The sequence below is a fragment of the Bufo bufo genome, chromosome 2, assembly GCF_905171765.1.
Source record: "Bufo bufo chromosome 2, aBufBuf1.1, whole genome shotgun sequence".
In the NCBI taxonomy this organism is placed as follows: domain Eukaryota; kingdom Metazoa; phylum Chordata; class Amphibia; order Anura; family Bufonidae; genus Bufo; species Bufo bufo.
The window spans coordinates 677476176-677491958 of NC_053390.1; the positions used below are offsets into that span (position 1 = coordinate 677476176).

A 15783-nucleotide genomic window follows, 5' to 3' on the forward strand; every position below is an offset into this window, starting at 1 on the left:
CACCCCTCACCCTGTGTTTCCCATCTCTTTATTTCCTGAGTGCTGCTATTATCACAGCTACCAATGCCCCACAACCACCTCCTTAGCAACAAGTTTCACTACTACTATTACTAAAACAGCTATACAAATTAGTCGTCATGTGCTCCTCCTTTTCTTGAACCTCCTCCTCACCAGAGTCTAAATGTGACTGTTCTAATACAATTCAGCAAAAAAAAACTATCTGGAATATTTTCCTTAGCACCCAGGTTGTTGTCTTTTAGTAGAAAAGAAGTTGCCCACTAGAAGGGGCCAGTGAAGACGGAAAAGAAATGCATATACCAGTTCTCAAATTAACTGTTATTGAGGAGGAGCAGGAGAAATGGGCTGAACATTGGCTCAAAGGCATGGTGTTAGATACAGAGGTAACATCAACATCATCCAGCTGTGACTGAGATAATAAGTATTATAGTTTTCGCTCCATAAAACTCACTTTTTCCACCAAAAGTGGGAGGAAAATGGCAGTGCATATTATAAAGCAAATACTAATGGGCACTTCCATTATGGAAGCAATTATTATTAGGGTTGAGCGAACCCGAACTGTAAAGTTCGGGTTCGTACCGAACTTTACGGTGTTCGACACCCGAGCCCGAACATTTCAGTAAAAGTTCGGGTTCGGTGTTTAGGTAATATTAATATACCATCGGATCTGAGTTTTCTCCAATCCGATGGTATATTTTAACTTGAAGCATCCCCATCACCATGAGAACGCCTCTATGTTAGAATATACCATCGGATTTGAGTTAGATCGTGAAAACTCAGATCCGACAGTATATTCTAACACAGAGGTGTTCCTATAGTGATGGGGATGCTTCAAGTTAGAATATACTGAGAACTGACATAACGGCCCCCTGCTGCCTGGCAGCACCTGATCTCTTACAGGGGGCTGTGATCCTCACAATTAACTCCTCAGATGCTGCACCTAAAGGGTTAATTGTGCAGAGATCAGCCCCTGTAAGAGATCAGGTGCTGCCAGGCAGCAGGGGGACAGACCCCCTCCCTCATCAGTATTAAAATCATTGGTGGCCAGTGCGGCCCCCCCCCCTCCCTATTAAAATCATTGGTGGCTAGTGCAGCCCCCCACCCCCTATTAAAATCAGTGGTGTCCAGTGCTGCCCCCCCATCATTGGTTTCAGTGGAGCGGCAGTTCCGATCGGAGTCCCAGTTTAATCGCTGGGGCTCCGATCGGTTACCATGGCAGCCAGGATGCTACTGCAGTCCTGGCTGCCATGGTTACTTAGCACTTTTAGCAGCATTATACTTACATGCGCTGTCTGTGGCCGGCTGCCATGGTAACCGATCGGAGCCCCTGGGACTCCGATCGGAACTGCCGCTCCGCTGCCACCAATGATGGGGGGTGGGAGGCGGGTTGTTAACCTGTGGCCACTGCCACCAATGATTTTAATTAGGGGTGGGTGGGAAGAGGGGATGTCGCACTGGACACCATTGATTTTAATTGGGGGGGGCCGCACTAACCACCAATGATTTTAATAGGGGGAGTGGGGGGTCTGGCCACTAATGATTTTAATACTGGGGAGGGAGGGAAGGGGGAGCCGCACTGGCCACCAATGATTTTAATACTGGGGGGTGAGGGGGGTCTGGCCCCTGCTGCCTGGCAGCACCCGATCTCTTACAGGGGCCTGAGATTCGCGCAATTAACCCCTCAGGTGCAGCACCTGAGGGGTTAATTGTGCGGATCACAGCCCCCTGTAAGAGATCTGGTGCTGCCAGGCAGAAGGGGGCAGTTATGTACACAGTTCTTAGTATATTCTAACCATGGGAACGCCTCTGTGTTAGAATATACTGTCGGATCTGAGTTTTCACGATCGTGAAAACTCAGATCTGAAAAAGCTAATACTATTATTTTCAGTTATAACCATGTTATAACGGAAAAGGGGTTCGGGTCCAAGTTCGGATAAAGTTCGGGTCCCGAACTCCCCGAACCCGAACATCTAGGTGTTCGCTCAACTCTACTCATTAGTACACAATAGAACTAGGGAATGGTGAATATAGTTCTGTTGGTACTGGCTGTACTCACTATTCTGGTCTGCACTGTGTTCTGACAGCGTACAGCATCAAGACATAGTACACTATGACCTGATTTTGTGCAACATCAGGACCCAGTGCAGTGAAGTGCCAGCAAAAGGCCAGGGAGCAGTGGGTGCAGTAGGAGTGCACTGGATCTCTGTAGTGGCAGCACCATGCACAGCAGGAGGACTAAGTTAATTTATTTATTTTATATCTGATCTGAGGTCTGATGGGGGTCTGATCTGTGGTCTGATGCAGATTGGGAGTTGTATTTGGGATTACTGATCTGAGGTCTGATGAGAATTGGGGGTTTGATAAAGATTGGGTACTGATTTGAGTTCTGATGAGGATTAGGGGTCTGGTGATTGGGGGTCAGCTGCTGCTGCTACTTGTGCTATAGCCACCTACATTATAACTGGGGTGTGATATGGCAGATGGGTGTTTCATTTTACCTTACTCATCCATTGCCACTCTGTCTATTACCAGATGTTTTATTTCGAACATGATAGTTAGCAAGAAAACAATCAGAATAACTATAAGAGTCAGGAACAATAGTCTCTGATCAATTCAAATACACACAATTATGATGTGAAATAATGCATCGGGCATGATAGTCCCTGATCAACTTAATTTATTAAATTAAGTTTTAAAGATTGTAAAAAAAAAACTGTCATTTGGATAAAGTCCAGTAAAATATACAGTAACTGTGACGCAGAACAATACGTCAGTCTGTGATCCACTGTTTTTGTTTTTAAATTAACTTTGAACAATTTTTTTTATAAACAAAAGGTCAATTGTAAAGAGTCCACTATAATATACAATCAGTAACTGTACAGAACACAGAACACTATGTCAGTTTGGTTTGTACACTAGTATGTGATCAACTACATTTTTTAAATGAACTTTAATTCTTTTTAAAGGTCAATTGAACAGAGTAAGTGTACTACAATATACTTTTGGTAACTGTGACACACACCAATGCGTTAGGCACACTAGTCTGTGATAAACTGATATAAAAAAAATAAACTATAAAATATATATATTGTTTAACATTAATTGGACATACAGTAGTCCACTATAATAAACTCTTAGTAACTGTGACACAAATTAATAAATCGGGTAGATTAATCTGTGATCAACTGATTATTATTTTTTTTTAAAGGGGAATCAGAGTCCACTAAAATATACCGTCGTTAACTGTAATGCAGACCAATATGTCAGGCGGCACACTCTCAGCACCAAGATTTTAAAAAAATATTGTGATTGTGAATTATGTGATAAAGATTGTGGTGATTCACATTAAAAGTAAATTGACTTGTATAGCTTTACATGCTGCCTGCAACTTTAAATAATATAATGGTTGCAAAAGTCCCTGAGAAAGCCTGACTGTCTGTGATTGTGAATCATGTGATGACTGATGTGATTCTCATTAATAATACATTGAGCAGTATAGCTTTAAATATTGCACACTAGCACAAAGCAGCCTGACAAATGGCTGACAAAACAAGACTCACTGAGGCAGCCTGAATAAGTAAATATGACACACTGACTCCTATCTCTAAAACATATCTCTCTGTGAAATAATTATAAATCTAACATGCTGTTGTCTTCGCTTCACTGCAAAATAACCTCTCTGACCCTCAATTAGCTGAATGCTGTGTTATGTGTCATATCTTTCCTCTATCTAAGGGCTCATTCAGACAGCCAAATTTTGCGGAAAGGGGGCAGACCCATTCATTTCAATGGGGCTGAAAAAGATGCGGACAGCACACTGTGTGCTGTTTGCATCCATGGTTCCGTTCCACGGCCCTGCAAAAAAAAGATAGCATGTCCTATTCTTGTCCATAATCACGGACAAGAATAGTAATTTTCTATTATAATTGTGGTCATGTGTAGGCTGCAAATTGTGGAACACACGGGCCGGTATCCGGATCCACAAAGCACTATGGTCATGTGAATGTGCCCTAACAGACATCCTATCCCTCCAATGTACAAGCAGAGAAAAACATGGCAGATCTTGGCTAAGATTTTATATAGTGCTTATGACATATCCACTGACATCACAGCAATATGAGACTGAGACTGTGACTGACTTTAAGGTATTATGGACAAGCGTGCTGGGACAGGATCATCCTCCTTCTTCATCTTCTAATGTTACCTGTATTCTGACATGTAAAATGGGGGATTTAGTACAAACTGAAGTTTTTGGGAAATGAATTAGATTTCTGTTGAATTGATTTACTCAATTTCAGTCTTTATTCATGAATACATAGTCATTTTATCAGTTATGGCGACTGCCAGCAAGTGTACTCATGCATTATTGAGTTGCTTGATCCACAACATTGATTAAACTGTTATTTATAGAAGGACATTATTCTTCACACTGTGAAGATAAATTAGCAAATGCCTCCATGTTTTTTCCACCAAAAATAACATCGACAGCTTATAATGAGTTATAATTACAAACCACTCTGAAGATTCGAAGACACATTTAAAACATATTTTCTTCACTCCTATATGCAATGTGGCAACAAAACTGAGTTCATGTGCAATTACCCTTATAGTTGTAAAAAAGTTCAATTTGTTTTACTGTTGATTGAGTTTTATGACAGACCAAAACATACTCTATGTGATGTAACATTTAACTTATTGCCATCATTTCATAGAGTGTAACACAAAAACAACATAAACAATCAATACCAAGTTATATTTCTAAAAAGTAAGATTTTTGGAAAAATATTTTCAATACAGAAAGCATATGAGGACTTTTATTTACCTTATCTGTTATATCTACCACAGGACCTTTTATTTAAAGAGAGAGAAAAAAACTTACAATTTTATGTTTGGAGGATGAGTAGGTATAGAAGAAAGTGTACAATAAAAGTAGGACATAAAAGAAAAAAGATAAAGAGAGTAAATTCCACACTAATTCCAGGTTCCGTGGAATTATGCAGTGGACCACATATGATCAACCTGGGGGGTATGTTTGACATGTATGTTTTCTTTCACATGGTCATGAAACCCTTTCTGACATGCGCAGTATATGTACTGCAATAGTACAGCACGCTAATCAGGTGAGCACAGGAGCTGTGCTTGCCTAATTAGTGGAGGGCCTGGCTGTTACTGACCAGCCACCTGCTGTAACCGCTAGTATTAGTGAAAACTCAGATGCCAGCAAATTAACCCTTTAGATGCCGCAGCAAATGCTGACCGCCGCAACTAAGGAGCTTATAGAGGAAGGGAGCTCACTCTCTCACCCCACCAGCTTCTCACAATGCGATCACAGGGTCTCTAAGGCAGCCCAAGTCCTTACAAAAGCCTCAGGAACTAGGGCAGTGACGGCTAACCTCCGGCACTCCAGCTGTGGTGAAACTACAACTCCCAGCATGCTCGATTCATTTCTATAGAGTTCTGAGAACAGCCAAGCAAGTGTGCATCTTGGGAGTTGTAGTTTTACAACAGCTGGAGTGCCGGAGGTTAGCCATCACAGACCTAGGGGCTGGGCCTGTAATATTCACAGTTCCAAGGCATTACAATGCACTTATAAAGCATTGTAGAAGGCATCAAACCCTCTAAAGTTGAAGTTACCTAGTGGAATGAAAATAAAAAGAGAGGGGAAAAGTTTAATTTTTTTTAATAGACATTTTAGGTATCTCAAGCATCTGTAACGATCAGCTCTATAAAAATATTGCATGATCTACAATCTACTTTTTCAAGTGGACACCATAAAAATAAATGAAAACAATGCTAGAAAACCATTGTTTGATTACCTCGCTTCCCAAAAGGCATATTATCAAGTGATAACAATGTTGTATGTATCCCAATATAGTACCCATGAAAATGTTACCTGAACCCACACAAACGAGCCTTCATACAAGACCATTGTTAATAAAATAAAAAAATACACGGCCTTTATAAATGGCTATGCAAAAACTTTTTTTTTCAAAATTGCTTTGTGTAAAAGTGGTAAAATGTAATAAAAACTATATAAATTCCTCTCTGACAAGATAACATGTCATTTTTCCTGCACAGTGTATGCCACACAAGCAAAATCCAAGTTACTGCCTTTTCTTTATCCTGCTTCCCGAAAAGTGAAATAAAAAGTGGCACCTCAGAGGCTCCACAAATGTGATGTATCGCCTAAAAATCATTCCAGCAAAATCTGTGCTCCAAAAGCCAAATGGCATTCTTTCCATTTTAAGCCTTTCCCATACAGCATTCTGTCCCTTCTAAGTGTACCTATACAGCATCTTACACTCACATGTATGGCATCTCTATACCCAGTGAAACCCACCTATCAATTCAAGTGGTGTGAGTTTCAGATGGCACCAGTTGGGCACATATTGAGCACTGACATGCCATATTTGTGGGAAACTTGCAATTTTCACTTTGCATCATCTGCTGTGAATACATTTTTGGAAAAAACTTACAGGGTCAAAATGCTCACTACACGCCTTTGTAAATTCTGTGATGGGTGTGGTTTCTAAAACATGGTCACTTCTTGTGGGTTTCTTTTTTTATTTAACCTCAGAGCCTCTGCAATTGGCAGCGAGTGCTGTATAAATCACCAAAGTAGGCTTCAAATTGGACCCTGCAGTGTGCCCAAACAGTTTATGACCACATATAGGCTGTTGCCTTATTCAGGAGAAATGAGTAAAAGGTTGTGTTTTTTTTTCTCCTTGTGAAAATAAAAAATCGGCGGCTAAAGCATCAGCGATAAGTGGCAGGGGCAATATCCGATGCAATATTTTGTAGAATATTCGTCGAATATTTGCGAATTCGAATATTCGTTATATTCTACATTCTTTATTTTTACTAAAAATCGGCAAGGTAATGATCGCGTAATATGCGAATATTACGTGATCAATACAGGTGTGGGTCAAAAACTAATATATAGCACTATAGAATATAGTGCTAAATATTCGTTTTTAGAATATTTGTCATGTTTTCCATCTGAACACATGATTTTGATTGGCCCAAAAGCAATTTAAGCAGGGAGGAATTATTTATGACTTATTCGAAATATTCGCGAATTCTCGAAGTTGCGTTATTTGAGATAAAAATTAGCTTTTTAAACATTTGCGCTCAACACTATAAAGCATCACTTTATTGGAAAAAATATGTTTTTTCATTTCACAGCCAAATGTTTCTAAATTCTATGAAATGCCTGTGGGGTCAAAGCACTCAATACACTCCTCAATACATTTCTGAGAAGAAGCATCCCAGGGTCTCTTCAAATATGACATAGCACCCAGAAACTCTTCAGCATAGTATGCCCTTCAAAAGCCATATGGCGCTTCTTCCCTTCTGAGCCCTGCGGTTTTCCAATACAGCAGTTTACAAAAAACACTGCATATGTGGTTGTAAACGGCAGAACTGGGATCATAAATATTGAGGTTTGTTTAACTCTTGCTATGTTACAGGAAAAAAATTATCAAAGTGGAAAATATGCAAAAAGAAAGTAAAATTCTGAAATTACACCTTCATTTTCCTTTAATTCATGTGGAACACCAAAAGTTTATAAAATCACTTTTGAATAATTTGACAGTTGTGATTTCTAAAATGGTGCCACGTATGGGTAGTTCCTATTATGAAAGCCCCTCAAAGTGACTTGATAACTGATTTGGTCCTTAAAAAAAAATCAGTTTTAGAAATTTTCATTAAAAATCAGAAAAATTGCTTTTAAAATTCTAAACCATCTAGTGTCCTAAAATGAATAATACTTATTTTATAATAAATACTAATTTCATGAGGTATCACTATCTGTCTTAAATGCAGAGATTTTCAAATTTTCCAAATTTTCTGTAAACTTACCACTAACACGAAGTACGATGTGTCTCAAGAAAAGGATTTTCAAAAATAGGCTTTTTTAGGAAGGTGAAAAATAACTGTAAGGAAGGGGTTAATAAAAGTGAAGCGTTTTTCCACCGAAAAGACTACAATACACATTTGTTGAATAATATTATTCTGTAATTTGCTTCATATGAAGATGTACATAATAAGGGTTCTGACACACATCATGAGAGAATTCGACTTTTTGGATATCTGAAATGTGTACAGAACACATACTTGGACATTTATCATCTACAGTTTGTGCAGCGAAACAAAAGCAGTAATTGAATAAATCCCTTCAGATATTGCTGTGGATTAGTGATTATACTTCGTAAACAACCAATTTGTTTTATACCAGCATACCAGCAATTGTGTTGTTTCAGTCATAATTAAATACCATGTATGAAATAAATAGTGTAATTCTCCTATGATGGACTTCTGTTCTTTTTGTACAACAAAGGTACATCATTAAACTGGGCGATGCTCATTGGTTTCCAAAACAATTGGAATTCCTAGCATGTGGGCTCATACAATAGAAAATAGCGTGGTTATCATTTTTCCAGCACCCTCTAGGAAATTCACAGATAAGAGCAAAAGCAAAAAAGAGCATCCACATTACCATGATGATATTACTATTGTGGGGAATAGGGATTGGTCACCGATATGCAAGGGTTTCCCATACAGTTCTAGCAATATTATCCTGTTTTATCCCGATTGTGAGGCATTTGTCCTTCTGGGTTTTATTGTATCCCTTTACAATAAGGCTCTGACAGAAAATAATAGACAATAAAAAAACCTTAAAGAAGCACTCCTACAAAAACCTGTATTATCTGGCCTCTGAAAGGCACATGATGTAATTGGCAGTGAAGGTCTTCTTAGAAGTGGCCGTAGTTGTGAATTATCCACTTTGTTCTGGTCCTCATGTGACGGACACTCTGACTCTCCAACTAACACAGCATCTTATGTGTGGACAGGAAGTCAGCTTCTCTATTTATTCCTATGAGACTGGTATGGATGCTATCATAGGAGGGAATAGAGAAACTGACTTTCTGTCCACACATAAGACACTGTGTCAATTAGAGAGACTGTGTTTCGGTTACATGCTACAGTTGAGGACTGGAAGGGAGCAGATAACTCACAGTAACAAGATTCCCTTCACTAAAATTTATATCATGTACCCTTCCAACAGGTCAGAAAATAAAACAAAATGTCAGATTGCTTCTTAAAAGAACAATTTCCTTTGTGGGAGTACTTTTTATGAATAATTTGGTTACTCATTCCTATGAGACGGATATGGAAGCTTCCATGGGAATGAATACAAAAACTGGCTTGGTGACGTCATCACATCAGCAGACGAGTATTTTTCTTCAATCAAGATGGCTGGAACATATATTTTTTTGTTTCAACCCCTGATTAACCCCCTGATAGGCTGAATGTGACTCTCAAATACCACAAACAGAGTTGAACATGACATCTAAAGGGTTAAATGACTGGGGACGGCATGGTCTCTGTTCCCCCTCATTGTGCCCACTCTATACAATGGAATACGATTCGTTACAAAGTAATTCATTTGTAATGAATCAAATTTCTTGTCGAACTTCGGTGAAGCTGCTTTGTTTATCTCTATTGATGATTTATCGTGAGGAGAGTACATCAATATCCTGATACTACATGACCCATTTATTTAATATAGGTTAAAAAAAAATTGTAACTGAAACCATGTACAGCATATGTATCCATCTGAAAATAAATGACGCTTTCTATTGAAGAAGACAACACACACCACATTTTTTAGGTTTCTATACCCTTTGAGTAGCCCAAAAATTTAAATGAGCACCTTCTTCCCCTGTATGGAATGTTAGCATCTATTCACACCTCATTATGTGAACATACGCCACACACTGATCTTCATCATCCTTGAACAATCCTTGAATACTTCGGCATTATATACTCTGTTTCCTTTCCAGTATATTTAAGATTACAAATATCACATTTATGCAAATGATTGTGAAGTGTCTATATTGTGAAGTGTCTATATGTAGGTTACCAAGTATAGGTAAGAAATATCTTAGTATAGACACATGCAGAATCTTACATAAAAATCTTTGGAAAATCCATTTTATTTCTTGCTCTTCGGCCTGTTATCCTGCAAGTTGATCCAGAGGAAGGCAAAAAAAACCCTGTGAGGTACAAGCCAATTTTCCCCACTTAAGGGGGAAAAAATTCCTTCCCAAATCCAATCAGCCAATCAGAATAACTCCCTGGATCAATGACCACTCTCTAGTAGCTATAGCCTGTAATATTATTACACTCCAGAAATTCATCCAAGCCCCTCTTGAATTCTTTTATTGTACTCACCATCACCACCTCCTCAGGCAGAGAGTTCCATAGTCTCAATGCTCTTACCGTAAAGAATCCTTTTTTATGTTTGTGTACAAACCTTCTTTCCTCCAGACGCAGAGGGTGTCCCCTCGTCACAGTCAAAGTCCTGGGGATAAATAGATGATGGGATAGATCTCTGTACTGTCCCTTGATATATTTATACATAGTAATTAGATCTCCCCTCAGTCGTCTTTTTTCTAAAGTGAATAACCCTAATGTTGATAATCTTTCAGGTACTGTAGTTGCCCCATTCCAGTTATTACTTTAGTTGCCCTCCTCTGAACCCTCTCCAGCTCTGCTAGGTCTGCCTTGTTCACAGGAGCCCAGAACTGTACACAGTACTCCATGTGTGGTCTGACTAGTGATTTTTAAAGTGGCAGGACTATGTTCTCATCACAGCATCTATGCCCCTTTTGATGCAACCCATTATCTTATTGGCCTTGGCAGCAGCTGACTGACACAGAATTTTACTGCTTAGTTTGCTGTTTATTAAAATTCCTAGATCCTTTTCCATGTCACTGTTACCGAGTGTTTTACCATTTAGTATGTATGGGTGATTTGCATTATTCCTTCCCATGTGCATAACCTTACATTTGTCAGTGTTAAACCTCATCTGCCACTTCTCTGCCCAAGCCTCTAATCTATCCAGATCCATCTGTATCTGTATAGTGTCCTCTTCAGTGTTAATTACTTTACACAGTTTAGTGTCAACTGCAAGAATTTATATTTTACTGTGCAAGCCTTCTACAAGATCATTAATAAATATATTGAAGGGAATAGGGCCCAATACTGACCCCCCGAGGTACTCCGCTAGTGACAGTGAGCCAATCTGAGTGTGAACCACTAATAACCACCCTCTGTTTTCTATCATTGAGCCAGTTACTTAACCACATACAGACGTTTTCTCCCCCTCCGAGCATTCTCATTTTATATATTAACCTTTTATGTGGTACAGTGTAGAGCTGAGCGGACACCTGGATGTTTGGGTTCGACGGGTTTGACCGAACTTCACAAAAAATTTCGAGTTTGGGACCCGAACTTGACCCAAACTTGACTCCGAACCCGAACCCTATTGAAGTCAATGGGGACCCGAATGGGGACCCGAACTTTGGAGCACTAAAATGGCTCTAAAAAAGTCATGGAAAGGGCTAGAGGGCTGCAAATGGCATCAAAATGTGGTTAGGAGCATGGCAAGTGTTCTGCAAACAAATGGATTGGGATATGACTTAAAATAACATAAAATACGCATAAGTAAAAAATAATAATCTTGATCTAAGAGGATGAGATCCATATGGAGTAGGAGTTTGAGGAGGCGGTGGATGTGGCGGTGTAGGTGGAAGTGGCGGTGTAGGTGGAAGCGGCGGGGGAGGAGGAGGAGGTAGCAAACACTTTTTTTGGTTTTAATTTTTTTAATTTTATTTTTGGTTTAAATTAGGGTACACCCCAAAACATTCCAAAACATTGGGAAATATAACCTGTGATAACCCCGTCCAGCCGTGCTAAACAAACGTTCAGACAATACACTAGCTGCAGGGCAGGCCAGCACCTCCAAGGTGTAAAGGGAAAGCTCAGGCCATATGCCCAATTTGGAGACCCAGAAGTTGAAGGGGGCAGACCCATCAGTCAGTACGTGTAGGCATGTGCACACATACTGCTCCACCATGTCGCACGTCCCCGTGATGTCCACAATCCAATTGGATATCTGCTCTATCAACTTTCGATGTTCTTTTCTGCACCTACCATGTTGATCACGGTTAGCAGCGAATCAGGGTTCCACGCCGGAGAGGGAGCATGATAAAGGGAGACCACATCCAAGGGAGGTCAATGGCTGCAATGTGATCAAGCTGAAATGTGGGACAAATTATTGAAGCCGAAGCTTCTAAGTAAAGGAGGGGGCGCGCGGCAATTACCCATTCCTGACTCGGGGAGGTAGTGACGATAAATAACAATACAGGACTCTTAAGATGCCCTGATATTGGAATGATTAATAAAAAATTATAGGGAATGTCACTGAGGTATTTTGGATTTGTAAACGTTAGACAGGAGAGGCCCTGCTGTTGCTTTGTTGACTCTAGATAACTTCTGCCTGATTGCACGTCCCCGTAACGTCCACCATCCATTTGGATATCTTCTCTATCAACTTTCGATGTTCTTTTCTGCGCCTACCATGTTTATCATGATTAACGGCGAATCAGGGTTTCACGCCGGAGAGGGAGCGTGAGAAAGAGATACCACATCCAAGGGAGGTCAATGGCTCCAATGTGATCGAGCAGAAATGTGGGACAAGTTGTTAAAGTTGAAGCATCGAATAAAAGGAGGGGGCGCGCGTCAATTAAAGATTAATTTTTAAAATTTAATTCCCTGTCACCTATGCAGAGCAGGGGTTTTTCATCACCAAAAATGGGTTAATGTCACCCACCAATGGAACAGACGATTTTTTAAAATTTCGGTCCCGGTCACCTATGCAGAGCAGGGGTTTATTCACGGCAAAAATGGTAAAATGTCACCCAAGAATGTAACAGACGAATTAGTGAAATGTATTTCCTTATCCACTAGGCAGAGCAGGGGTATATCACAGCCAATAATTGGTGAATGTCACCCGACAATGTAACAGACAAATTTGTGAAATTTATTAACCTGTTCCCTAGGTAGAGCAGGGGTATATTACAGCCAAAAATTGGTGAATGTCACCCGACAATGTAACAGAAAAATTTGTGAAATGTATTAACCTATCCACTAGGTAGAGCAGGGGTATATCACAGCCAAAAATTGGTGAATTTCACGTTAAAATGTAACAGACAAATTAGTGAAAATTGTTTACCTGTCTAATAGGTAGAGCAGGGGTATATCACAGCCAAAAATTGGTGAATTTCACCCGAAAATGTAATAGACAAATTAGTGAAATGACATAAAATAAAATACGTACAAATTATAAAATATAATCTTGATGTATGAGGTGGAGGTCCATATGGAGTAGGAGGTTGAGGGGGCGGTGGACGTAGCGGTGTAGGTGGAAGCGGCGGTGGAGGAGTACGAGGTAACCACTGGTTTTTGAATTTTTTATTTATTTTTTTAAATTAGGGTACACCCCCACGTGAGGCAAGGGATTATTAAGGACATCTTCAGAGTAGAGCAACCGTAGCGGTATGACGTAGTGGAGTAGCTGCGTGGGCGTACCGCACGTCCGCATGGGTACCGCCCCCCTATCCACCCGCCTCTGCCCGGCGTCTCAGCGTCCCGGCTCCCGTGTCTGCCTCGCTTCATCCAGTACGACCTATTGATCCTGGCCGTACCTGGGACTGCAGCTGGGGACTGCTGGGGGCTGCGCATTACCGCCGCGACAGCTGCTGTGAACGGGGGAGAGAGACAGAAACTGTGCGATTGGGTGCCGAGTAAAGAACCTGGTGCACTCTCGCCAAGCCGCTGGGCGGCCGCCCTGCTGTCCCCCTGAAGGACCTGTCATGGACCGAGGTGGCTTGTGGGAATGGCGCTTGATACCTGTCTGAAGCCTGCTTGTGACCTGGGGAGCACATCTGAGGAACCGCCGAAGGTTTTCACTGTCGACAAGGAGATGACCGGCGGCGGATACACAGGTGCATACTGGCGATGAGATACCTGGCTGACTGGCTGAAAATTGGTGAGATTGCTCCTGTGGTAAACCCCCCCACCCTCACTTCGTGTTACTAACTAAGTTGCATATACTAACCCTGTGGATTAGGGAGGGTCGTTGCCTGCCTGATCCGAGCCCCGACCGCTGGTCGCTATATCTGTGGGGGGCATACCTGGCCGACTGGTTGAAAATTGGCGAGATTGCTCCTGTGGTAAACCTCCCCACCCACACTTCGTGTTACTAACTAACGCTGCATATACTAACCCTGTGGGTTAGGGAGGGTCGTTGCCCGCTTGATCCGAGCCCCGACCGCTGGTCGCTATATCTGTGGGGGGCATGATTGCGGTGCACTCGGTGAAAACGGCAAGTTGGGATTGCACTGAATTGTAGCATTGGAAATGGACGGCTGATGAACGAGGGTTGGTGCCCCGATACATCCCTGATACAGTTGGATGATCAGCGTTCGGCCTCTATGTGACTCCATGTGACTCTATTTATTCCTGTTTGGACGCTCTAATCCCTCAATGGTTGAAGTCTATACATATATTCCCCCCATGGTGCAGTACATGGTTTATGCGGTCATAGGAGAGCTGTGCTACAGGGGATTGCAGGGGACCACTGCTGACCACCTCACTCTACAACAAGTTAATAGGGGCTTTTTCTTCTTCTCTATCAGTGGCACCGAGACTGCCTGAATTGGTTGGACCACCCCTGTAATAATTTATATTGGGGACTACACTTCATTACCTTGGAACCCAAGGGATATACATTTGTCATTTACTCCAATTCGGGGCTCAAATTGTTAATTGGTCAAACTGGGGATCTAAATTGCTGTAAACAGTGATACACGTGGAGAGTGGTGAAGGGGGTCGTGAGCCACTTTCTTTTTCTTTTTTCTTTTTACCAACTCCTCCTGTACCATTGATATACCATTGATGTGAATAAATGCTTAAATTCTATTGGCATCCCCTTCCGCATGCTGCCTTCGGGCAGAACTCTGACACCCACTAACCTTATACTATATGCATAATTATCTTTGCTTCTGTATATGTATGTTTCCCAAATAGGTTGATATATTGCTATACCCCTTTTATTGGGGCCCCGAAAAACCAATAGTGGGTATGTATAGAATTCTATTCAGTTACCGAGTATGCACAGCAGAAAATGAGTTGCAGACCTGGTGTTAGGATATTAGGATAGGGGGCGACACTGTGAGAGTGTTTACTCCTGGGCTGCCCAACCCTTCTTATTTTTTCTCCCACTCGCGCTAAACGGCGTATCCCCGTTCTATAGGATTGAAATATGCCCCCTAAATATAACAGGAGATCTGGGGGTACGGGATCCCCTAGGGCGGGTGATGGTAATAGTCCACAGGCAAGAATGGATAAATATTTGAAATCGCCTCCACCCAAACAGAGGGGGGAGGGAAAAACACCTGACCCAGGGGAAGCACAGATATACCCTCCGGGACAGACAGAATAGTGCTTGAGATTTGACATGATTGAGAATAAGCTGGCGGACATATTGTCGGTTGTGCAGACCACCAACCAATCAGTTTTGGATATTTCCACCACCATACAGACACTGCAGACTGAGCTCACACTCATCAGAGACGATATGAATAAAGTTAGGGCCGGCATCTGGGGTTGGATCCTGGCCTGGTTGCGGTTGCTCCTGGGGGGCGATGGATGCCTCCTCTATAATATATACCATGACTAATAACAGAGTGATGATATGGAATGTCCGTGGACTGTGCTGATAGAACGAAACGGGTAGTGGTGTTCGATCTGATTATTCGACACCTCCCCGCAATAGTTGCCCTACTCGAAACGCATGCTGCACCTGACATCCCAGAATATCTAACAAAGAGATGGGCAGGACATCAGTTCCACTCC

At 41.4% G+C, this 15783-nt stretch overlaps 1 protein-coding gene across 3 annotated transcripts in view; it reads right to left on the bottom strand.

Annotated features, from left to right (window-relative positions):
• SPOCK3 (SPARC (osteonectin), cwcv and kazal like domains proteoglycan 3) overlaps positions 1–15783 on the bottom strand; it is a 594136-nt gene that overhangs the window by 170382 nt on the left and 407971 nt on the right. The gene's annotated exons all lie outside the window — the stretch shown is intronic.